Consider the following 24,674-nt stretch of genomic DNA (forward strand, 5'->3'; position numbering starts at 1 on the left):
TGGTGCCTTTCCACCGTAACCCTGTAGAGGTAATCTTGATGAAAGCACGAATTGGCCTTGCTATAAAAAATTGCAATGATATGCACCTGTCAAACAGGTGCAGAAAAATTACTCTTTGGGTGGTAGGGGGCACCTTCCCACCGTATCCCTATAGAGGTGCTCTTGATGAAGGCAAACAAATTGCAATGATATGCACCTGTCAAAAGGGTGCAGAAAAATTGGTCTTTGGGTCTTAATTGTGCCAACGAAACCTATACCAAAAACATTCTTTCAGATGAAATGATTGAACACCCTCGAAGTCCTGCAGAGATTCCACATCCCAAAAAGATTTAATCAGTGACATCTGCATCAGGGCCTTCATAGCTGGTAATCCAGGACTGATTCATTTTTATAAAAAAGTCAATCGGTCCACAGTGTCTGTGGACAGACACGTTCTATGATCAGTAACAAAACCTCCTGCAGCACTGAATGCCCGTTCTGAAAGCACACTGGATGCAGGGCAGCCCAACAACTCAATAGCATACTGGGCAAGTTCTGGCCAGTGGTCTATACTCATGACTCAGTAAGTCATGAGAGCCAATGGGATCACTAGTTCCAGTGACCTGGAGGACCCCAAGGGATTCCCTTAACTTGCAGAGATTTCTTCCCACTTCCTGTTTTGGCTGTGGGACCAGAAGTAAAGGTAAATCTCCCCAATGGGACAAAGATGGCAAAAAAAAACTGACAGGGGTTTTAACCCTCCATTACGCTATCCAAAATGAAAAAGAAAGTTGTCTTTAATTACACTTCAATCAAAATTTCTCAACATTTTCAACGCAAAGGGACCTTTGAAAATGTTTCCAGTCTCCAGGCTAAAAATTATTAGATCTACAACCCATAATAAATTAGTGTGATGGTCAGTGGGAAGAATTACCCCCTTATAGATACCTAAAAAGATCAATGATGATGTAAATGATGTCTCTAAAAATAATTGTGAAAAACAAGAGTATCTCCACTACATATGATATACAGTATGTCCTAACAAAGGAGGAGACCATTGTGATATACATGTATACTGTATTAGGCTTGAAGTGATTGGGAGGTTTGCAGCAAATTATGTATATGCTTGTATATTCACAAACATGTCTCTAAAAATCTGGCGAATGGCAGAAGAAGATAAGTATATCCTAGATTGCAAGCTTCAATGAACCGTGCCCTCCAATTGCTCCTGTATTGTATTGTAACTGTACTGTCTGCCCTCATGTTGTAAAGCGCTGAGCAAACTGTTGGCGCTATATAAATCCTGTATAATAATATAATAATAATACTTTACTACATGTAATGGGGTGGATTTACTAAAGGTACATAGACGGAACACTTTACAGGTGCAGTTGCTCCAGAGCTTAGTAAACGAGGGGAAGCTCTGCTGACTTCCATCATCCAATTATATGCAAACAAAAATTAATTTTTTTTCCCTTGCATGTGATTGGGTATTCTTTGTAAAGTGAAGCTTTAGCTCGTGTACTAAGCTCTGGAGGAACTTTCAAATTGCACAGTGTTTTAAGGAAATTGCATGTGGAGTGGAATAAATGTCTATAGTCGATTCCGTGATAAAATGACTCAGGTTATCATCTTGATAAATATGTTGAAGAGGATTAGGAGGGCAGACATCATCAGCGGGGTACACAAAGTTCACGCTGTAGTTATAACGTGTGAGATAGGGGTGTGTAGGGTTACCCCGGAGTAAGAAAGGGGACATAGCTAATTGAATCATTCAGGCCCATTGGTTTAGTAGCCCGAAGGGAGTAAATCCACCAGGTCTCAGTTTGTAAAATTCTTTTTTTTTTGTAATACCATACATGAGGAATATACAAATGTCTGTGTATGCATCATGTAAAATGTTTTAATACCTGTACCTATGCATTATGGCAATGTGATGTTTCATTATTGTCTTTTTCATTTATTCACGACTCCATTTTTTTATTTTTTGCGATACAAGCGAAAAAAAAGAGCGGAAATTTGGAAAAAAAAAACAAAAAAACAATATTTTCTTCTTTCTATTTTAAAAGAAATCCAATAAAATCAAAAGTAGAACAATTTAATGGTTCAACATAGCAAACACCCAATAAGGAAGGCACCACATCCCTGAGAATTTAAGCATAAATCAAGAACTAGGGAGGGAGAAAGGGATATTGACGGTGCAGGCATTAGCCGAATCATAACAGACGTTATTAGACTGATTACAAAATTATATCACAAATATTTATTTGGTTCAAAGTTAAAATTAATTTACAGTTGCATTAATGAAGTATAAAAACATACGGTGGTCAATACAATATAGTGATTGTTCTGGTTAAACACACATTATCCCAACATGTTTCGCAGAGATATTTGCTTCTTCAGGGGATGTGTGGATATTTCAAAAAATCTAAATCAAAATACAAAATAACATAATAACAAAATATCATCATAAATATGATAAAGATACATGTGCAGACTTGAGAGAGAAAAAAAAAAAGTATATTCTGAACCCACCATCAACCACTATATAGATTATATCATAGGGAATTTGACCACCTCAGACACCCATAGCCATTTTGGATCGCAGGGGGCAAAAAAAGAAAACAGCCAAGAACTATTAAATGATAAGGAATTAATGTAGTCTTTTAGAAAACTGGGTAAGTATTAATAAATAAGTAAAATAAAAGGTTGCTAAAATAGGGCAACCTAAGGGGAGTAAAAACTCTCCCAAATGAAATAATGAAATGCTTAAAATGCAAAAATACTACTGAATACTTACATCGATCGAAAAAGTTGTTAGAATATTAATGATCGCTTATATTTTGAAAAAGCTCATATACCAAGACACCAACTAGACAGAGACTGGGAAGAGAAAAATTCAAAAGGAAAAGGCAAACATTACTTTTAAATAAATGAATTGAAGAAAAGAAAAACCTAAACCAAGAGAGTGTGTATATAAGTGAATGGGAAGAGAATAAATGGTTGAAGCCCATCAGGAATTAGAATGTAAAGACTGACACAGAAAGAGAGAATAGAAAACAGGGAGAGCCCGTAGTGGATTTCACAAAACCTAAAGTATGTGTTCAAAGGTAAGACTGATAAAAAATAAATAAATAAATAATGTAGACAAGAAAATGATGCGGACAGAAGAGCGCTAGTGCGCATGCTTGCCGCCGGGAAGAGGCTGATAAGCTTACAAGCCCCATAGTGCCTCACTCTGGAAGGCGAACAGAAGGGGCAGTCACAGGCAACGTCACAGCCATAGACGGACACCGAGGAACAAGGGGAATAAAGATGGAAAGAAAGGAGGGGAGGGACGGCCCAAAATGGCCGGCCCCTCCCATCCATCCCGAGGGGAGGATCACAGCGATAAAGAGGGGCAGCGGCACTAAAAAGGTGCCTATGCCCCCGGGCGTCCGTGCGAACAACAATGGCAGGGAAATTGACAAGGTGGACAGCCAAGGGGGGCCCCAGAAATACAAAAAACACTGTAGCAAAAACACCCAAAAATGGCAACAAATCCCACCGAATAAAGAGAAGTCGCAAAATTAAAAAGTACTCTCAAAACTGCACATTACAATATTACATATAATATTTGATAAACATACACATGGAAAAAATATATGAAGGATAATTACTAAAAATTAGGAACAAATATAAAAAAATATGAAATAATATAAAAAAAAAAGGCATGGGGGAGAACTAAGATGGTCAATAAAGCTGGAGGACTGGGGGTGAATATGGAAATCACAAAAAAGGTTTAAAGCTTAGGCAGAATGTTGTCTACACTGCCCCCTCTAAGATCCAGAGGGATATGTTCCAAAGCAGAAAAAGTAATACATTTTAGATTGAAAGAATGAAAAAGGCCAACATGGCGACTGATGGCAGTTTCCATTTTCTTTTTTACAATAGGTTTGATATGATCTCTAATCCTAATACAAAATTGTCGATTTGTTTTACCTGTTTATGATGATATTTTCTTATTGTGTTATTTTGTATTTTTATTTCGATTTTTTGAAATATCCACACATCCCCTGAAGAAGCAAATATCTCTGTGAAACATGTTGGGATAATGTGTGTTTAACGAGAACAATCACTATATTGTATTGACCACTGTATGTTTTTATACTTCATTAATGCAACTGTTAATGAATTTTAACTTTGAACCAAATAAATATTTGGGATATAATTTTGTAATCAGTCTAATAACGTCTGTTATGATTCAGCTGACGCCTGCACCGTCAAAATCCCTTTCTCCCTCCCTAGTTCTTGATTTATGCTCCAATGAAATCAAATTTTGTCATAAATTTAAGCCAAAATGTATTCTGCTATATGTTTTTGGTAAAAATTATGTTAAGTGTATAATAATTGGTTTGTATGATCACGGACATATGTACGCAAATGATCATTTACAGATGTGTGTAGGTGATCATGGACATATGTGTGCAGATAATCATTGGGACATGTGATTTTAGTGGGACATATGTGGGGGGCAGGTGTTTTTATTATTTGGGGACGTGCATTTTGGGGACATTGTGTGGGGATATTTCTTTTTGGGACATGTGTTTTGGAGACATTGTGGGGACACTAGGTTGGTGATCAGCGAGTAAAAAGCTGTAAAAAACAGCTCATACTCACCGATCACCAGCCGGCTGCAGCGATCCGCTCTCCTCTCCTCAGCAACAACTTCCGTGTGAGGAGAGGATAGCTAATTGCCTAGCAACCGGCTGTTTGTTTACATCACATGACGGCTGTGATTGTACACAGCTGTCATGTGATCAGGAGGGACAATCGCAGAGCCCTCCTGTCGATCGGAGATGCGCCCTGTGTCTGGGTGACACGAGCGCATCTGGATCGCACGGCTGTGCGTGATCCCACTCCTTCTGAAGGTCGTTCCTAAACATCCACTCAGAAGGAGAGGGCACCCACCCAGCCGTATATGTACATTGGCCTGGTGGGAAGTAATTAAAGACCCAGACCCTCTCCTATTTCTCTTCTATCAAATTGCACAGTCTATTTGCTTTAAAGTAGAATTATAGGCAAAACCTTTTTTCCCCCATTTTGGAGTAAAGGAGCATTATAACCCCTGTCATTTATTTTTTGCCATCTGTGTCTCCATTGGAAGATTTCCCCTCTATTACTTTTCTGGGGACACCTTAAAATGTGTGATTTTCTTTTAACTTCACTTTCAATGAGAATGGTAAACAGGACAAATAGACAATAAAGAAACACAGACAATAAAACCTGACAGGCGGTGTTCTAATCCCTCTCCACTCCAAGCAAAACTAAAAAAAAAAAGTTTCTATGCATTTGCTGTTGAGAGAACTGATCCAAAAAGGCAGAGTACTCAAAAATGGCTATTATATTTTTATATTCTTTAAATACCACATGCCTGGACCATTACTTAAATACCACATGCATTTATTTATTTCCTTCTGTGAATTGAGTTTAAATGCCATTTCATGCGGTATTTACCAAGCATTTTCAAGAAAATTGACAGTTTCGGGATCACATGCAATAATTAGGGAAAATGTGTCTGGACACTTAAATACCGCATGCAATCTGCTTAAGTGAACGGAACCCACTGTCCCAAAACAAGTATGGAGACTGGGAGAGACTGTTGACTGTATGATTGCTCAGCTGCAGTGATATGAAGGTATTAAAACTCAAGGCAACCAATTAACCAATCTTAAGCCCCGGACCAATTGTCAGCCTAAGGTCTTTTTACAATTTTGCACTGCACTGCTTTAACTGGTAATTGCTCGGTCATGCAATGTTGTACCCAAACTATATTTGCGTCCTTTTCTTCCCACAAATAGACCTTTTTTTTGATAGTATTTGATTGCCTCTGCGATTTTTATTTTTTACGATATAAAAGGAAAAAGACTGAAAATTTTGAAAAAAAAAAAAAGATATTTTCTACTTTTTGTTATAAGAAAAATTGAATAAACTAAATTTTAGTCATACATTTAGGCCAAAATATATTCAGCCACATGTCTATAGTAAAAAAAAATGTCAATAAGCGTATATTTATTGGTTTGCGAAAAAGTTATAGCGTCTACAAACTAGAGTACATTTTCTGGAATTTACACAGCTTTTAATTTATGACTGCCCATCTCATTTCTTGAGGTACTAAAATGGCAGGGCAGTACAACCCCCCCCCCCCCAAATGACCCCATTTTGGAAAGTAGACACCCCAAGGAAATTGCTGAGGGGCATGTTGAATATTTTTTTTTGTCCCAAGTGATTGAATAATGACACAAAAAAAAAAAAAAAGTTTACAAAAAGTTGTCACTAAATGATATATTGCTCACACAAGCCATAGTTATATGTGGAATTGCACCCCAAAATATATTCTGCTGCTTCTCCCGAGTATGGGGATACCACATATGTGGGACTTTTTGGGATCCTAGCCGCGTACGGCACCCCGAAAACAAATAACTGCCTTCAGGATTTCTAAGCCCTTGTACACACGGTCGGAGATTCCGACAACCAAATCCGTCGGATTTTGTCCGACAGATCTTGTCCGAAACTGTTGCATACACACGGTCGGACAAAGTTGTCGGAAAATTCGAACGTTCAGAACGTGGTGACGCAATTTTGTTACGATGGGACTACGTTCAGGCTAGTAGCCAATAGCTTTGATGTAGGAATTTGATCTGAGCATGCGTGGCACTTGGTCCGATCGGATCATTTGTGTGCCTATGTGTACCTACGTGTCAGTGTAGTGATTGGTGCACTAACTATGTCCTCTCCTTGCAGTCCGGTCAAAAAGACCGCCCCGAGGAGAGTGACATCACTTCCTCCCTGCCTTTGTTTACACTACACAGGCAGGGGAAGCTTCTCATTCACCAGGAGCGATCGCGAGGGGATGGCCAGAAACCAATGGCCATCCGCTCATCCTGGATCACTCCTGAAGCAAAACGGACCGCCGCAGCCAGCGGGAGGAGGTCCGATCGAACAAAAAGTCTCGGGTCCCGATTGTGCACCAGTGCACAAACAAGGTCCATAAAGACATGGATGAGTCCTGACCTCAAACCAATAGAACACTTTTGTGATGAATTTCGAGTGGAGACTGCGAACCAGGTCTTCTCATCCAACATCAGTGCCTGACCTCACAAATGCACTTCTGAAAGAATGGTCAAACATTTCTATAGAAACACTCTTAAACCTTGTGGACAGCCTTCCCAGAAGAGTTGAAGCTGTTATAGCTGCAAAGGGAGGGCCAACTCAATATTGAACCCTACGGACTAAGACTGTGATACCATTAAAATTCATGTTCGTATATGCAGGAGGAGTCACAATACTTTTGGTATTATAGTGTATGCGCTCCCACGGAAAAAAAAGCCCACTTCCGTGAGGCTAGGGAAGTGTGTGTGGTCGGTGGGAAGGGATTAAATTGGAACTTAACTCTCTCAATCAGCATCCTTATGCTGCTGGCATTAGTAAGAAATGTAAAATCATTTTAAACTTACCTCCTGGTTAACAGGCCTAGGCAAATTATGTCATGCATTCCAGCAGTTTTCAGGAGGGGTTTTCTCAGCCAAGCACACCCACCCGCATGCATACCTGTGCTAAGGGCAGATGGATTCCGTGAAGCAAATGCTGCATGAATCATCTGCCCTTGCTAGGGTGTGTTTTTCAAAGTGATTTCTTACCTAAATAGACCATGGAGTTATGGATGGATGGATGGATGGATGGGTGGGTTTGCTCCAAATATCAAAATTGAATTAAGTAGCATTTTAGGTTTGTGATGCTCAGATGCAGTTTAGTTTGGCGTTAAGGAGTGACATAATGCACAGCACTGTGATTGCAGTACCATACTTCAAAAATATGAATCTGGCCTACACAGTTCTCCTCATGTCCTTTGTGTATGTGCTGACAATCAGCATGATATATTATAGGAATAAGGGCAGGGCACACACTTTTCAGGTGTGTCATTTGTTTCTTAACCATTTCAAGCAGGGGGAAGAAAAAAATTACTTATTTATTAAATCATATATTATATATATATATATATATTTTTTTTTTTTTAATGATTCTGATTTGTAAGCAGTGTCCTGTTCTACCATTCACCTAGAGTTCCCCTTAATTTCTATGAAAGGTGGTGTAATTTCTTTGGCCTTCAGCCACTGAACTGCATTTCTGCGATATGTACACATCTATGAAGTATGCTGCTTTCTCCAAAGTAAATATTTAAGAAGATTAAATATTTTGGCTGTGCACCAGGGAACAGAACACCTGTTAACAAATAACAGATTCCAGGTGTTCAGAATAAACAGAGGTTTGGACAGCTTATGCAATACCACTTGTGGCCAGCAGAGGTGGTGTGCTATAAAGCATTATCACTCTTCTTCACTAAATATTTTTTTCATGCAGACTTAGCCAAAGAAAGCCATGAGGTTCAGTTCACTAAAGCATAGCCAACATAGAGAGTTTGCACTATCATGAACAATTTATCTTTCCAAAAATAGTGATTTCGGTTCTCTGAGGATTTAAAAGAGATATGAAAAAAATACATATATGAACGGCATTTGTTTGCTCTGTGTACTGTGTATCAAACAACTGCCATTAAAATATACTTAAAGCGGAAGTCCGCCGGGAGTTCCGCGTTTGTTTTTTTAAAAGCCAGCAGCTACAAATACTGCAGCTGCTGACTTTTAAAATAGTGACACTTACCCGCCCAGCGCGCCCGCGATGTCGGCACCCGAAGCCGATCTCTCGATCGTCTCTCGGGTGCTGCCACCGCCATCTTGGGTATGGGAATCAGGAAGTGGAGCCTTTCGGCTTCATTTCCCGGTTCCCTACTGCGCATACACGAGTCGCGCTGCGCAATAAGGATGGTTCCAGCTGTCTCTGGGATCCGTGTGTTTCCCAGCAGGCAGCGGGGACTTTCGGAAAGGGGCGTAGATTCTGCAGAAAGGGGCATACCTTCTGCAGAATCTACGCCGGAAGAGGGTGCAGATACCTGTACTGTAAGGTGCCAATTGTGGCGCCGGAGGGGGGGAGGATTCCAATGAGCGGAAGGTCCACTTTAGGGTGGACCTCCGCTTTAAGCTGGCCATACATGTAATGATTTCTCTATAGACTCCCCCATCTAAACAGTGTGGACTTATCTTCCTCTGCCAGCTATCATAATCTGAAGGCCAGCATTCACAGCTGTCTGAATACCCAAACACTGATTTGCAGCTTACTGGGTGCAGTCATTGTTGTAATGGTGATGCATTGAGCCTATGAAAAGCTGAAGGCAACATCCGTGTTGTTCAGGAATCATAGGTCGGCCATGACAGTTTTGTAGAAAAGTTACATACTGCAGCAGCAAATATTTTTATTATTATTATAAAGGATTTATATAGCGCCGACAGTTTACATAGCAGGTAAACTGGAGGGTAAACAGTACAACTACAATACACTTTAAAACAGTAGGAATCAAAGAGCCCTGCTCGTTAGAGCTTACAATCTAAGAGGGAAGGTCAAGAGATACAAGAGGTAATAAATGTGGAGGATGTGCTGATGGAGAAAATAAATGGACAGTGGTTAGGTGGGGGCCAGATAGGCTTCTCTGAAGAGATGTGTGTTTTCAGGGATTGTCTGAACGTAGACAGGGTAGGAGATAGTCAGACAGATTGGGGTATAGCATTCCAGAGGATGGGAGAGGCGCAGGAGAAGTCCTGGAGGCGGGGATGGGATGGGGTAACAAAGGCGATAGAAAGGTGGAGGTCTTGGGAGGAACAAAGAACAATCTGGTTCGTATTTTGCGACAAGGTTAGTTATGTAGCTGGGGGCCAAGTTATGGATGGCTTTGTAAGTTATGGTTAGTATTTTGAATTTTATCTTTGGTTGAGTGGCAGCAAATGGACAGATTAGCAAAGAGGGGTAGCAGACGCCGAGCGATTTGTAAGGTGGATGAGCCTGGCAGCAGTGATCATGATGGACTGAAGGGGGGAATAGCCTATTTAAAGGTAAGCCAATGAGGAGGTAGATGCAGTAGTCAAGACGAGAGATGACCAGGGAGTGGATTAGAAGCTTTGTGGTGTCATTGGTTAGGAAGGAGCACATCTCCATACTTAGGGATGTACCTCCATAGCTTTTTTATTTAGCTCACATTTCAAAATAGCCTGCTATCTCAAAATAGGGACAGCAGATATCAGGTCTTTGCAGAGCCGTAAACAGCTAATTAAGTTCTGATAGGATGTCTGTTAATTTCTGCTGACCATAAAAAAATTAAAAAAACAAAAATAAAAAAAATAAATAAAAAAATTGACAGATTACCACCTCCCTCTGACCGATCGTAAGACTATAAACAAAATCCTTCTGTCACCCATGGTTTGTGGGGCATTTACAGCACTAGGAACACATAGCATGCCATATAATGCCTACCTAGGGAGCAGTCAGGTGTGGGGGCGACCTCTCGTAGAACTCTGTCCAAATCACAAATTAACAAAATCCACACACAATTTATAAAATTAAACAGGACCAAGACACATTAATATTAAGTATATATTTGAATGGAGAATATCATCCGGAACAAATTGAGGTCATACATGACTAAGTTAGCACATACAGAGGGTGAGGTAGCAGTCAGATACCTCCTGGGTGACAGGCCCATCTGATATACACTGTTTCACTAGACATAAAATTGAATGCTGAACAATAATCTACCAGTTTCTAGAATGCAACCTGCACATATTGGAAGATATTAATATTAGCATAAAACTGTGTTTAAGGGAGGGCCATGATACAGTCATAAACACGATGGTCACTCCTCAGGTCAGTGTGACAGTTCTTATGTACCATCAACCAAGTGTAGCAGGGCAGTACCCTGCCAGGGTCCAGGTCTAAAGAACATCCAGTTCACTAATGGGTCAGCTGAGTTCTGGTCCTTACATAATGATCAGACGAAGGTTCTGGGCTCAGAAAAGGACAGCTCCACCTGGCAGACAGGAAGTCTAGCCGCTCAGCAGTCGGCCAATTGCCATCTCCTATTTCTCCACAGTTACTCAGCTGTTGATGATATCCTGCTCATCAGTCCTGAGGTTCTCTGCCTTTGTCTTGGTCAACATCACAGAAACGATCTCCTGTGATCCTGTTCAAGACTTGCTTTGCTGACTTCCCTTCTGGCTCCAGATCCTGCTGGCCTGTTCCACTACATTGATCCCTGGTTTCTGGCTTGGCTGACTATCCGTTCCGGTTACTGAACTTTGGCTATGTTTTGACTAGGTTTGTTCTTTTTACTTTCATTATTAAACAAGTGTGATTTAACTGTACTTCTGTCTCGGCCTGATTTCATGGTTTCTGACAGCACGTCTGTAGCAGGCAGATGTGGCCCGCAATCGAACAGTACAAAGCTGACAGTGAGTACGCCAGGAGACTGAAGTGTGTTTATACAGTGATGATGGAACCTCCTGCAAGGGAAGAATACTGTTAGTTTGAACTGTCTCCATTTCTTTGTAACACCCTTTTCCTGTAAATATTTTATTTGCACCATTGTAAACTTTCCATTATTAAACCCGATTTTGAAAAGTGTTACCATTGTCTCTAATGCTTTTAATGCAAACTAAAAAGATTCCCTGTCTCTTGAAGAGTGTTACTGTATGCTGTAAATTAGGGCTGTCCCGATACCGAGCATTACTCATACTTTTACTTGGGCAAATGCTCCAATGCATAGTCCGATACCTGGACGACAGTCAGGTGTGATCGGTGCGGCACTGGGGAGGATCTGCCATCATCGATCTCCCTGTATAGATTTCAATAAAGCAGCTGACAGCCGCTTCTCCTCCTCTCCCTCCGGCGGCTTACAGCTGCTTTATTGAAATGTATATGGGAGATCAGTGTAACTCCTCCCCAGCACCGCACCAGTCCCCTGCGTCAGTCCTCCTGATTCTTCGGTATATGAATGGAGAGCAGCTGAGGCTGCAGAGAAAGGGACTAGGGAATCTCTTTCCTAAGTCCCTTTCCCTTTCTCAAAAGGGAGATGTCAGGGGTCTGTTAAGACCTCTGATATCTCATCAAAGCCACCTCCCAGCAGGGCTATTAAAAAAAAAAGAAAAAGAAAATAAAAAGAATTGTAATAATTATTAAAAAGGTTTAAAAAAAAGAAAGCACTGTAAAATAAATAAATTGTAATAAATAATAATAATAAAAAAAAATACCGACAGTCATCAGTGCTGCATATTAGTGCCACTGTCACATGACATAAAAAAAAAATAAGTATCAGTAATCGGTATCGGTGAGTAAAAAAAAAAAAAAAAAAAAAAAAAAAAAGTATCAGTACTTGGTACACAGTCTAAAAAAGTGGTATTGGGACAAGTCTACTGTAAATCCTCTGAACATACCAGTCTGTGTTGACAGTGCATGTTAAAGACATTTATTCTTAAATCATAGCTGGTATTGCTAATCCTGTGGAAGTTCTGATTCTTCAATAAAAGTTGGTAGTGGCAGTTAAATGGCTTGCTTGATTAACTTAACCCAGTTACAATCGCTTTCAGGCTGCTGGCACCTACACTGTGGTCCCACGAGATGGAAAATGTTTGTGCAGTAGTCTGATAACCGTGTTTCGTCATAATTGTTACCGACCTTTTTTCACCCAGCGCCTTTCAATCATAGTCTGGGAAGCCTGGTAGTGTTAAAGTAGGGCCACCCATGGCTAAACTTTTAGCCAATTCCTGTGAAATTTGAGCCATGTATTATCAGCTTTATGTTTACATTTTCTCATCCTTTGCGGCATCTCAGTGAAGCTGATCTCCTGCAGCTTCTTTCCTAACCTACATGCAGTCTACATGCATGTACTACAGTGAAAGCTGCATACCATTTCTAAGGGAGGGTTTCCAGATGGTGACAACAGTGGAGCATGCTATGGTCTCTGTCAGAAGCCTGTGTGACAGGGTGACAAAGCAGTAGCACAAGTCGGAGATGGGCACAGAGCGTGGTCTCCCTATAACAGGAAGTGTCTGAACGAGGACCTTCATGGCAGGATCTCTACGTGATACTTTAATGAAAGCTGCTGATTTAGAACTGTTGGAAATTACTTTGGAAATGGCATTAAAGTGGTTGTAAACCTCAGAAAAGAAAAACGCAAAAAGTATATCCTTCTATAGTATGTACTTGCCTCAAGCCAAAGCAGTGTGATTTCTGTCTTCTGACTTCAACCTTTGCATGAGTCACTTATACCAGTCTATGCCTACACAAAGCACTCCAAGATGATGATCCCCCTTTCCAGAACACAGCGGGTGATTGACAGTCTAATTTCACTAAGATTATCACCATGGGCGTCCGCAAGGTAGGGGCAAGGGGGGTCTAGTACCCCCCTTGGAATCAGGGATCGGATCTTAAATTCAGCACAGTTGCGCTGCTATCGGGGTGCGGGCAGCCTGCACCCGGTTGCCACCCGCCAGTGGGGAGGCTAGGAGAGGAGAGCATCATGGGATATGTAGTCCCAAAGATTGGTGGCCTCATTTTCCACAGGGAGGAGGCTACAGCTCAATCAAGAGAGAGATTGAGACACTGCAGCCTGGAAAAAGCTGAGGGAGAGAGCTCTACAGGAAAAAGAATGAGTGTGCTGGGCGGAAGCCAGAGAGAGAGCCACGCTGCCCAGCACCACCAGAGAGAGAGCCACACTGCCCAGCACCACCAGAGAGAGCCACACTGCCCAGCACTACCAGAGAGAGAAATACTGAACCACTACCAGGGTACAGACTTGCTACACTACTGACCAGAGTCGGCCCTGAGGAACCCAGAGTGAGCGATCGTCCAGCCAGAGGGATCACTGCTGTAGTTTCGCTGGGTCTGGTAAGAGGGCCTGTTGGCCATTATCCATTACTTATCCTAAGGACTGTACTACGTCTGTAGTCTCTGACCATGATAATATGATAATGACATTGTCGAAAAAGGGGCGGTGCATGGGTGACCCTAAAATGATGCCCCCCCCTGAAAAAAAAATTGCGGACGCCCATGATTATCACCCTGGCTATAAAAATATAGATAGATAGTGGGCAGCTATTACATTATAACTCTAGCCAAAATTCTTTCTAGCTTTGAATGTTGAGTGGTAGGGTTATAACCTCTGTCAGGTTTTATTTCGGTCTGTATACTCATTGAGAAGATGTAAGCTCACTATGTCTTGGAGACCATCGTCATCAGAAGAAATAGTAATAGGCTATTTAAAAATTACAAGAGTAGAGAGTAAACTCTGCAATATGGACACTTGTACTGGATCTAAATGTCAGAGGAGGGATTTCCTTTAATTTTGGGTGGATTTCCTGTCAATTCCTGGTGTGTCTATAGGAACAGATAGTGCAAGCAAATCTAGTTAATGGGGACAAAGAAAAAAAAATCTGCCAGAGGCATGGGTGTCCGCAGAACTTTTTTCAGGGAGGGGCATCAATTTAAGGTCACCCATGCTCTGACCATTTCGACAACTTCATTATCACATTATCACTGTCAAAGACTGTAGACGTATTAAAGGTGATGGTCAGAGACTGCGGACATGGCCCAATAGACTGCGGACATGGCCCAAGAGACTGTCAGAGATGGCATACATGGCCCAAGAGACTGTCAGAGATGGCATACATGGGCCAAGAGACTGTCAGTGACTGCATATATGGCTCAAGAGACTGTAAGAGACTGCGGACATGGCACAAGAGATGACCAGAGACTGCATACATAGCCCAAGAGACTGTCAAACTGCATACAGTGGTGTGAAAAAGTGTTTGCCCCCTTCCTCATTTCCTGTTACTTTGCATGTTTGTCACACTTAAGTGTTTCGGAACATCAAACCAATTTAAACAATAGTCAAGGACAACACAAGTAAACACAAAATGCAATTTGTAAATGAAGGTGTTTATTATTAAAGGTGAAAAAAAATCCAAACCATCATGGCCCTGTGTGAAAAAGTGATTGCCCCCCTTGTTAAAACATACTATAACTGTGGTTGTCCACACCTGAGTTCAATTTCTATAGCCACACCCAGGCCTGATTATTGCCACACCTGTTCACAATCAAGGCATCACTTAAATAGGAGCTGCTTGACACAGTAAGGTCCACCAGAAGATCCTTAACCACTTAAGGACCAGGCCTCTTTTTCGGACTTGGTGTTTCCATGTTTAAAACTGTTTTTTTTGCTAGAAAATTACTTAGAACCCCCAAACATTTTATATTGTTTTTTTTCTAACACCCTAGAGAATAAAATGGCGGTCATTGAAATACTTTTTTTCACACCGTATTTGCGCAGCGGTCTTAGAAGCGCACTTTTTTTTGGAAAAAATTCACTTTTTTGAATAAAAAAATAAAACAACAGTAAAATTAGCCCAATTTTTTTTTATACTGTGAAAGATAATGGTATGCCGAGTAAATTGATACCCAACATGTCACGCTTCAAAATTGCGCCCGCTCGTGGAATGGCGTCAAACTTTTAGCCTCAAAAATCTCCATAAGCGACATTTAAAAAATTCTACAGGTTGCATTTTTTGCGTTACAGAGGAGGTCTAGGGCTAGAATTATTGCTCTCGCTCTACCGATCGCGGCGATACCTCACATATGTGGTTTGACCACCGTTTTCATATGCGGGCGCTACTCACGTATGCGCTCGCTTCTGTGCGCAAGCTCGTCGTAACGGGGTGTTTTTAAAAAAAAAAAAAATTTCTTATTTATTTTAATTTATTTTATTTATTTTTACACTTTTAAAAAAAAAAAAAATAAAAGGGATCACTTTTATTCCTATTACAAGGAATGTAAACATCCCTTGTAATAGAAAAAAGCATGACAGGTCCTCTTAAATATGAGATCTGGGGGTCAAAAGGTCCTCAGATCTCATATTTGGGCTAAAATGCAACAAAAAAAAAAGAAAATCTGACATTTAAAAAAATATATACCTTTAAGAGGTATGGGCGGAAGTGACGTTTTGACGTCGCTTCCGCCCTCCTATGGTATAGAGACGAGTGGGGGCCATCTTAGCCTCACTTGTCTCTTTGCCCAGCAGACGGAAGGACCCGATCGCCTCCGCCGCTACCGACGGCTCCGGTAAGCGGCGGAAGGTGCGGGAGGGCGGCGGGAGGGGGGGTGGCACCTCTCCCGCCGCCGATAGCGGTGATCTCGCGGCGAATCCGCCGCGGAGACCACCGTTATCGTACAGCCGACCGCCGCCTGAAGAGATGGATATCTCGGTTGTGGCAGCAGCTGCTGCCGTTACCGAGATATCCCTCTTCAAAAATAGGACGTACATCGTCGTGCGGCGGTCGGCAAGTGGTTAAAAGCTACACATCATGCCGAGACCCAAAGAAATTCAGGAACAATTGAGAAAGAAAGTAATTGAGATCTATCAGTCTGGAAAGGGTTATAAAGCCCTTTCCAAAGCTTTGGGAATCCAGCGAACCACAGTGAGAGCCATTATCCACAAATGGCGAAGACATGGAACAGTGGTGAACCTTCCCAGGAGTGGCCGGCCGCCCAAAATTACCCCAAGAGCGCAGCGACGACTCATCCAAGAGGTCACAAAAGACCCCACAACAACGTCCAAGGAACTGCAGGCCTCACTTGCCTCAGTTAAGGTCAGCGTTCATGCCTCCACCATCAGGAAAAGACTGGGCAAAAATGGCCTGCATGGCAGAGTTCCAAGGAGAAAACCACTGCTGAGCAAAAAGAACATCAAAGCTCGTCTCAATTTCTCCACAACACATCTTGATGATCCCCAAGACTTTTGGGACAACATTCTGTGGACCGATGAGACAAAAGTGGAACTCTTTGGAAGGTGTGTGTCCAAGTATATCTGGCGTAGAAGGAACACTGCATTTCATAAAAAGAACATTATACCAACAGTAAAATATGGTGGTGGTAGTGTGATGGTCTGGGGCTGTTTTGCTGCTTCAGGACCTGGAAGACTTGCCGTGATAAAAGGAACTATGAATTCTGCTGTCTACCAAGAGATCCTGAAGGAGAATGTCCGACCATCTGTTCGTGTACTCAAGCTGAAACGAACTTGGGTTCTGCAGCAGGACAATAATCCTAAACACACCAGCAAGTCCACCACCGAATGGCTGAAGAAAAACAAAATGAAGACTTTGGAGTGGCCTAGCCAAAGTCCTGACCTGAATCCTATTGAGATGTTGTGGTATGACCTTAAAAAGGCCGTTCATGCTCGAAAACCCTCTAATGTAACTGAATTAGGACAATTCTGCAAAGATGAGTGGGCCAAAATTCCTCCAGGACGCTGTAAAAGCCTCATTGCACGTTATCGCAAACGCTTGGTTGCAGTTGTTGCTGCGAAGGGTGGCCCAACCAGTTATTAGGTTTAGGGGGCAATCACTTTTTCACACAGGGCCATGATGGTTTGGATTTTTTTTCACCTTTAATAATAAACACCTTCATTTACAAATTGCATTTTGTGTTTACTTGTGTTGTCCTTGACTATTGTTTAAATTGGTTTGATGTTTCGAAACACTTAAGTGAGACAAACATGCAAAGGAACAGGAAATGAGGAAGGGGGCAAACACTTTTTCACACCACTGTACATGGCTCAAAAGACTGCTGACATGGCACAAGAGACCGTCAAACTGCATACATGTGGGGGTGACAGAGAGAGAGGAGGGGGGTGACAGAGAGAGAGAGGGGGTGACAGAGAGACAGGGGGTGATGGGGGGTGAAAAAGACAGGAGGGTGAGAGAGGGAGGGTGACAGAGAGGGGTGATGGGGGTCTGATCCCTGATTCCAGGGGGGGCACTTGCCCCCCTTGCCCCTACCTGCGGACGCCCATGGCCAGAGGTTCTGATATTTTTTATTCTATTCAAAACGTATACTCTGTCTGGAGTTACACTTTAAGGAGGGTAAAAAACAACTGGAGATCCCCTCCTGCTGGACCCGAGGTTCAGGGAAGGGACGGCTCTGGGAAAAGAATGGGATACAAGGCTGCCAGGATACCCGCTCAGTGCCACCTGCATCCCCCTGCGTCTCCTCTTGGGTCTTACGACCCGCTTCCTAAATTGGCTGGGAGGAGAAGCAGTAAGAGAATAGCAGATATTAATTCGCTCTTGTCACACAACTGGGTGAGCTCTGGCTCCAATCATGTGCCCCATTTAAATCCATGCATATGGTGCCCTGCATGTAGATTAGGGGCTGGACGCATGGATTAGGGGGGCAGCGCCCCTGCGCCCCTAATGGACAGGCAGCCACTTATCACAAGATAAATATAGATATTGTATGGATTTCAAAATCATAACATACTGATCTTCAGCCATCCTTCAACACCCCCTTCTTCTAATTCCTCCCCAAAATAAAAATATTTAACACTGTAAATTATTTAAAAAAACAAAACAAAAAATATATAAAATGACCAAACACAAAATTACTAAAAAGCCCATCTTTGGATCTTTAGGAAGGTCTAACTTTTTCAAAAAAAAGGCCCCTACCATCATAGAAATTCCTGATAAACTCTGGTTTATGTCACCTTCAGCTCCCCAGCAGTACAGGGAGGTGAAATCTGCAAAACCCCCCATGTAATAGGCACATCCTGTAAAGCTGGGGAGGGGGGAAGGGGGATGTTGAGAAGATCAGTTGAGAGCATATAACTAAGCAGGTTGGGTGACTGGTCTCCTGATCAGGAAATGTTGCCTCTACAACAGTTAGCAAAGAGCATTTCCTGATGAATTATACCTAAAGGGAGCTGGTGGCTTCTTTAATAATTGCCCCAACAATAACGTTGGGACTCATACTTAAAGGGTTAGTTTGCTTTCTATTAACATTTACTACACAATAAAGGGGACCCAGTATTTAAAAAAACATTCTTCAGTGAAGAAAAAATGAGCTTACGTTAAATGATATTCCTATATGCTATGGGTGGCTACCCTGAAGCCTGGCTAGAAAACTTCCACTGAAAGAGATCCACCACATCTTGAGGAGAATCTAGGTCATGAGAATCATTGGGAGCAACGTCAGCACCTAAGGTGCACCCCCACCATCTAAGGAATGTATTCTCCTTCTGATTTACAAACAGTTGTATATGCCCAGTGTGTTCTTCCTCTCCATCTCAGCAATGGCTGAGATCAGCAGCACATACATAGCAAAGCAACAGGCTCACCTAACTTTCCCCTTCCCTAGCAGCACTGCCTCACCTCTCCTTCCCTCTTCCTGTGCTCCATTACACCATTAGAAGAGAAGTACTTGCTTCACCTGGGTATGGGGAGCATATGACTTAAAGTGGTTCTAAAGGTGCAAGTTTTTTTACTTTGCTGCTTTCTATGCATTAAGGTGTAAGGTAATGCATACCTGAGCCCAATCTCGATTCCAGCAATGTGCACAAGAGCAGCAGCTCTCCCACTCCTCATTGGATGCAGAAACAGCAGTGGAAGCAATTAGCTCCTGCTGCTGACCGTCATAGTCAGTGAGGAGGGGTTGGGGGGTGGGGTTGTGCACAAGACTTGATCTTTGTGTCTATGAACACAAAGAGCCAGATCAGGAGTGCATGCAAGAGTGCCCCATAGCAAGCAGCTTGCTAAGGGGGGCACTCAGCAGGAGAGAAAATCCAGTAGCACTGGTGGGGGGGCCAAGAAGAGGACAATCAGAGCTACTCTGTGCAAAACCATTAGGCTCCATTCACGTGTAGTAATTTACTGGCGTTTTTTGGACATTTTTTAAAGCGTATTTGCAGCTTTTTACAAGCATTTTAGAAGTGTATTAAAAGCATTTTACAGCTTCAGGTGTTCTTGTTTAGCCAATAGAAAGCATTAAGGGAATTAGAACTGCTATTTGAGCAGAAAACGCTTGTAAAATGCTCAAGTCAGGCATTCTATTGAAGGCTATAGGGCCAAAAATGCTTGTAATCTGCCAAAATAAGACAGGTGTTTTGCTACAGGTGACAGAACGAGCGGATGTGAACAGGGGCCATTGAAATAAATGGGATTTGGCTTGTTGAGTGTTTGTTCTTAAAATTAAACATTTTGAACATTCAGTTGATTTTCTAAGGGATTGTGAGGTCAAATTTACATTCGTTTTCAACTGCAGTGATGATTAAAATTTTTTTGATTGAAGGAATTTCTAACAGTGATTTCGCTTGAAAAAGTTAAAGGATTGCCAAATTGAATGTTAAAAGCAAACGTATGTAGCACCCCAGTGGTGGCTTGTGGTTTTTTTCTTGGGGGGGGGGCAAACAACCACCCCCCCCTCCACTGTCTGCCGATCCACTAGCACTTACCCCATCGGCCGCAAGGATCGATGGGGACACAGCATCGGGGATCGGCAGGCAGGGGATCACGCTGCGGCAGGCATGTGTCCTCCTCTCTTCTGAGGTCAGGGTGCCATCCGCCTCCCCTCTTCCTAAGCATCCAATAGGATCGCCTGACCTTTCAGCCAATCAGGAAACAGGTATCAGGCCTGCGCTTCCTGATTGATGGAGAGGCGATTCAGTGTTAGAAAAGTGAATATTCATTTGCTTTTGTAACACAGCTGGCTGGGCTCCGAGTGTAATGCTCTGCGCTCCGAGTTCACCCTATTTTGAAGCCTATGGCTCTAATAATAATTATTTTTTTTTTTTTTAAACACCCTTGCCACTGTAATTCCTTTTCCCCCGCATCCTGAAAAGAGCCGGATGCATGAATAGGGGGTGGCCGCAGTGGTCGTGGATTCATGCTATGCATGAATCTATTAACCATATAGAGGGGTGATCCATCATCCCTTAACCATATAGGGGGTGGCGTGGATAGGGGGGTGGCCCTTAATGGATGGGCTGCACCTGTAGCATCCTCTAGTTAGGGAGGTGCTAGAGTGAGGGAAATTTAGGCAGGCCTAGCTGGTGGCTAGGCCTGTTTGTTTTCATCCTGGGCTGGGAGAGGCTCAGGGCAGCAGCTGGGGACTCACAGGCAGCATCACCGAGACCTCCCTCTTTCTAGGGCTTGCTGGAAAGATATGGAAAGAGAGGAAGAGAGAAGAGGTGGAGCTGCCTGGGGTGGTTTGGTGGTTATCTGGATTGGCAGGGGACAGGCCTGGGTTGGCTAGGGTGGAGATGTTGGGCAGAAGAGCTGGAGTGAGAGTGTGTGGAGGTTGTCGGGGCCTGCAGAGAGCTACCCAGTCTGGGGGGGGGGGGTGACCCTGGGTGCATCCAGGAGGAAAAGGGGCACATGAGAGAGCAGGTAGAGGACAGCGGGAGAGGACATTTCTAAGAGACTCCAGGGAGGACAACTGGTCGTAGCCAGGAGGGCTGGTGAGTGAGCACAGTCGGGAGGACTGGAGAGGCATGCCTGTAAGAACTGGGAGATTGCAGTTTAAAATGGGTGCAAAACCAGAAGAGAGGACTGTAGAAAGGGCAGTGGAGAGAGGTCATTGCAGCCAGGCTGGCTGGCAGGGCCTTAAGAGAATTATCTGGGAGTGGTAGATGAATAGAGGACAGCTAGCACCCAAAGTATTTCTACACCGTCCGTAAAAGGCAGTTCATTGAGGCCTGGCTGAAGCAGTGTCAGGCCTACCCATGCAGTGCTAGCTAGTCTGGAGGAGCAACAGTCTGCAGCCAGGGAAGTGCTGGAGGAGAAACGGTGTGCAGAAAGTGTTTGTGATGAAGAGAAGATTAGAGTGTATATACTGATGTATATAGAAGTCCCAAGCAAGTTTCCACCGAACATTCCTGGGCATCCCATAATTCCCAATTTCCGAGTCTAAGTTTAATCTCCTCAATTAAAAAAACAAAACAAAGCTATGGACTGTTCTATGTCTCTGATTGATTGAGTGATGGATATCTGGCTGGGCAGGGTGACAGGTGAATCACTACATACAACAACCCCTACGGAGGCATGGGTATATTTGGGGGCTCGTACGGGATCACCTGTTTATAGTTAACCTGCCAGTTGTTGTCCCTGGCAACCGAGATTAATGAAGCCGGGGGAACTGTGCTTTGTTCTACCACCAGTTGAGAAGGAAAAACTTGGGAAAGGACTTGTGTGCTCTGTCTGCCATTCAATGCTATAGTAACAAGTACTGTTGTCTATAGCAACCAGTGAGAGTTAACTTCAAATCAGTTTATTACTGTTTACTCACCCAGTTGCCCCAACCGCAGCTGGGGCAGATACTTGTGCTAATCCTATAGTTCAGGAACCATGTACCATGAGTCGTACCCGTATCAACCACGTGTCCATGGATTACAAATATGTCCAGCAATCTGCTATTGTTGGGTATTCCAAACATTCGCTCCAAATTCCTGCTTTGAACAGTAAAGTGTGCCTATAACTGTCTACTATTGCCCAGGGTGATTGGGGTAAGCCTGCGGGCAGGACTGTGCTAAATGTGTTCCCTTCAGTGAGGCATGGGTTACAAACTTTCAACCACCGGGGAGGTCAGTGGACAGCTACCATTAGTTGCTTGGGCACAGTCGGTGCCAGGCGACATGCCTTGACAAGTCCTGCTAGTTACAGCATGCCTGCAACTTTCAGTTTTGCCCTCCTGTAGTTACAACAGCGTGCTCTGAGAGGGGCCTGCCTATCAGTTCTTCAGACGTCAGTGTGTCTGAAAGCAAGGGGGTGGTGCCACACCCTAGAGGAGACCCAGCATTCCCTGCTAGCAGTAGACACCAGGAGGCATAGGAGCAGGATAGCGGAGAACGGACGCATGCCACCCGCACTGACCTGGTTGCCTGACTTTCAGGAACGGACGCTGGTCAACACCGGTGTCTAGTTGGAGCATCACAAGGGATTCGCCTTGGGGATTATTGAGGGGATGGTGTGGCTGTGGCTGCTGTGCCCAGAGTGCTGGATACCGACCGTGGTGGTCAGTGCCTGGATCCGATCTGGCCATTGTGATGAACCACTTACTCAGCTTGCATCCAGCCACCGGGAGCCGTGATACTATCAAGTGGACCTACATTCAGGACTCTGTAAATTACAGCCGCGGACATCCCGGAAGTTCAGAGCAGGCCTGGAATTATCCCAGAAAGGTGGGGGTTGAGTCTGAGTCTGGTGACTCCCCTGCAAAGAAAAGTGACATAGGAGGAGAGGAGTCTGCTATGGCTTTCAACCTGGTTAGGGACCTGACAACTGAGTACTGCCCTGCAGAAGTCAGATGTCCCTGAAATGCCTGCTGAGTCTATGCCCCTTGCTATCCCTGACCGGAAGGCATCAGCATTGGAGAGGAGTTTGCCTTCGGGTGAGCTGGAAGGGAAGTGCGGGGGCAAAGCCATACATTGGGATCCCCCAGACTGATAATGGAGTTTGGGTCCCTAGAGAAACTAGCGGAATGGTCATCTCCTGAAAGCTGCTCAGAGGAGGAATGGGAGACAGGAGGTTCCCAGGTCCTGGATGTGCCATCTGAGGGAAGAGAGGAGCCAGATCTCACTGGGGAAGCTGAAGCAGCTACAGGAACCCCTATCTGCAGCAGACAATTGTTTATCCTGAGACCCTCCACCACCCCGACCAGAGCGCCCACCTACAGACAATGAGTGAAAAGGTCCTGATGCCTGTGTCTGGCCCAGGAAATGAAAACCTAGATTTTCCCAGTTTCAACTGGAGATTCAGAGAAGGGTTGCTCTGGAGTGGGGCCTGGATTTCCTCCATGTCCCTCCCGAAGTCATGGACATTGTTGAGAACTCCTGGGGAGAGTGGGAGAATTACCTGATTTTGGAGTTTCTGCAGGTCCCTAAGCCGCTGTGGGTGCCAGAGTGTGAGGAAACCTGGGCCCATTTTGTGGACATTCAAAAGGAATGGTGGCTGGGGAGGCCTATTTACAGAGGTAGAGTGATGGTTGCCAGAATGGCCTACGAAGAGTCACTCTGTCTCAATCAGGGAGGAAGGGGGTGACAGGAAGAGGTTGCTTGACCCTCAGCTGCTACATGGACCACTGAGGAGTTCCAGAGTGAGGGTGTCCTTCCTTTTCTCTGACTTTGCAGGAACAGACTGGCCTGTCCAACGGATGAGATGTATCCCGTTGCAAGGACACGAAGGGTAAGGTCTGTTCTTGGAACTAACTTTTTAAGGAAAGAGAGGCCCAAAGGCCAACATAGCGCTTAAAAATTTGTGAAATTTGTTGAAATAAATGTGAATAAACAATATACAGCTGCTAGCACTTTAAAGTCCAATACAAAAAACTTCAAACAGGTAAAATATACAAAATAAATGCAGCGCTAATAAAATTTGTAATCAACTAAACAAGTGAAGCAAAACCAAGTGATAAAAAAAAAAACTAAAGACCCATCCATATAAAATTAATAATTTGTAGTGAAAAAAATCAGTGATGAGATCCTTCATAAAAGTGCATCCAGCTCCACACCCAGGTGACTAGGTAATCTGCTTACCAGATCGCCGTGATCGTTAATCAGTGATCTCACCAAGCTCAGGGAATGGTTAGGTCTCCAAGACACCAATGATAAAAGTAGAAACCATGTAATAGCAATACAACAATGCTTGTTTAAAAATGGAATCGCAGCGTTTCCAGAGACTTCTGTTCACTTCCTGTGTAGTTTGCCCATCCACCTCCTGAGAAAAAAAAACCACGATGATGTCACCTTTGCAGGCTCCTCTCTATGCATTTCGTCACTAGTGGACAGCAACTAGGTAATGGCCAGTTTATGTTTTTAAACAAGCATTGCTGTATCACTTTGCTGATGTCAGTGGCTGTATGCAAAGTGAATATCTCCTAAACCGTATAGGTTTAGGAGATATTTGTTTTACCTACAGGTAAGCCTTATTATAGGCTTACCTGTAGGTAAAAAA

This window comes from Lithobates pipiens, unplaced genomic scaffold (assembly GCF_037356315.1).
Source record: "Lithobates pipiens isolate NorthernLeopardFrog02 unplaced genomic scaffold, aLitPip1_a1.2 Scaffold_1, whole genome shotgun sequence".
Classification (NCBI taxonomy): Eukaryota; Metazoa; Chordata; class Amphibia; order Anura; family Ranidae; genus Lithobates; species Lithobates pipiens.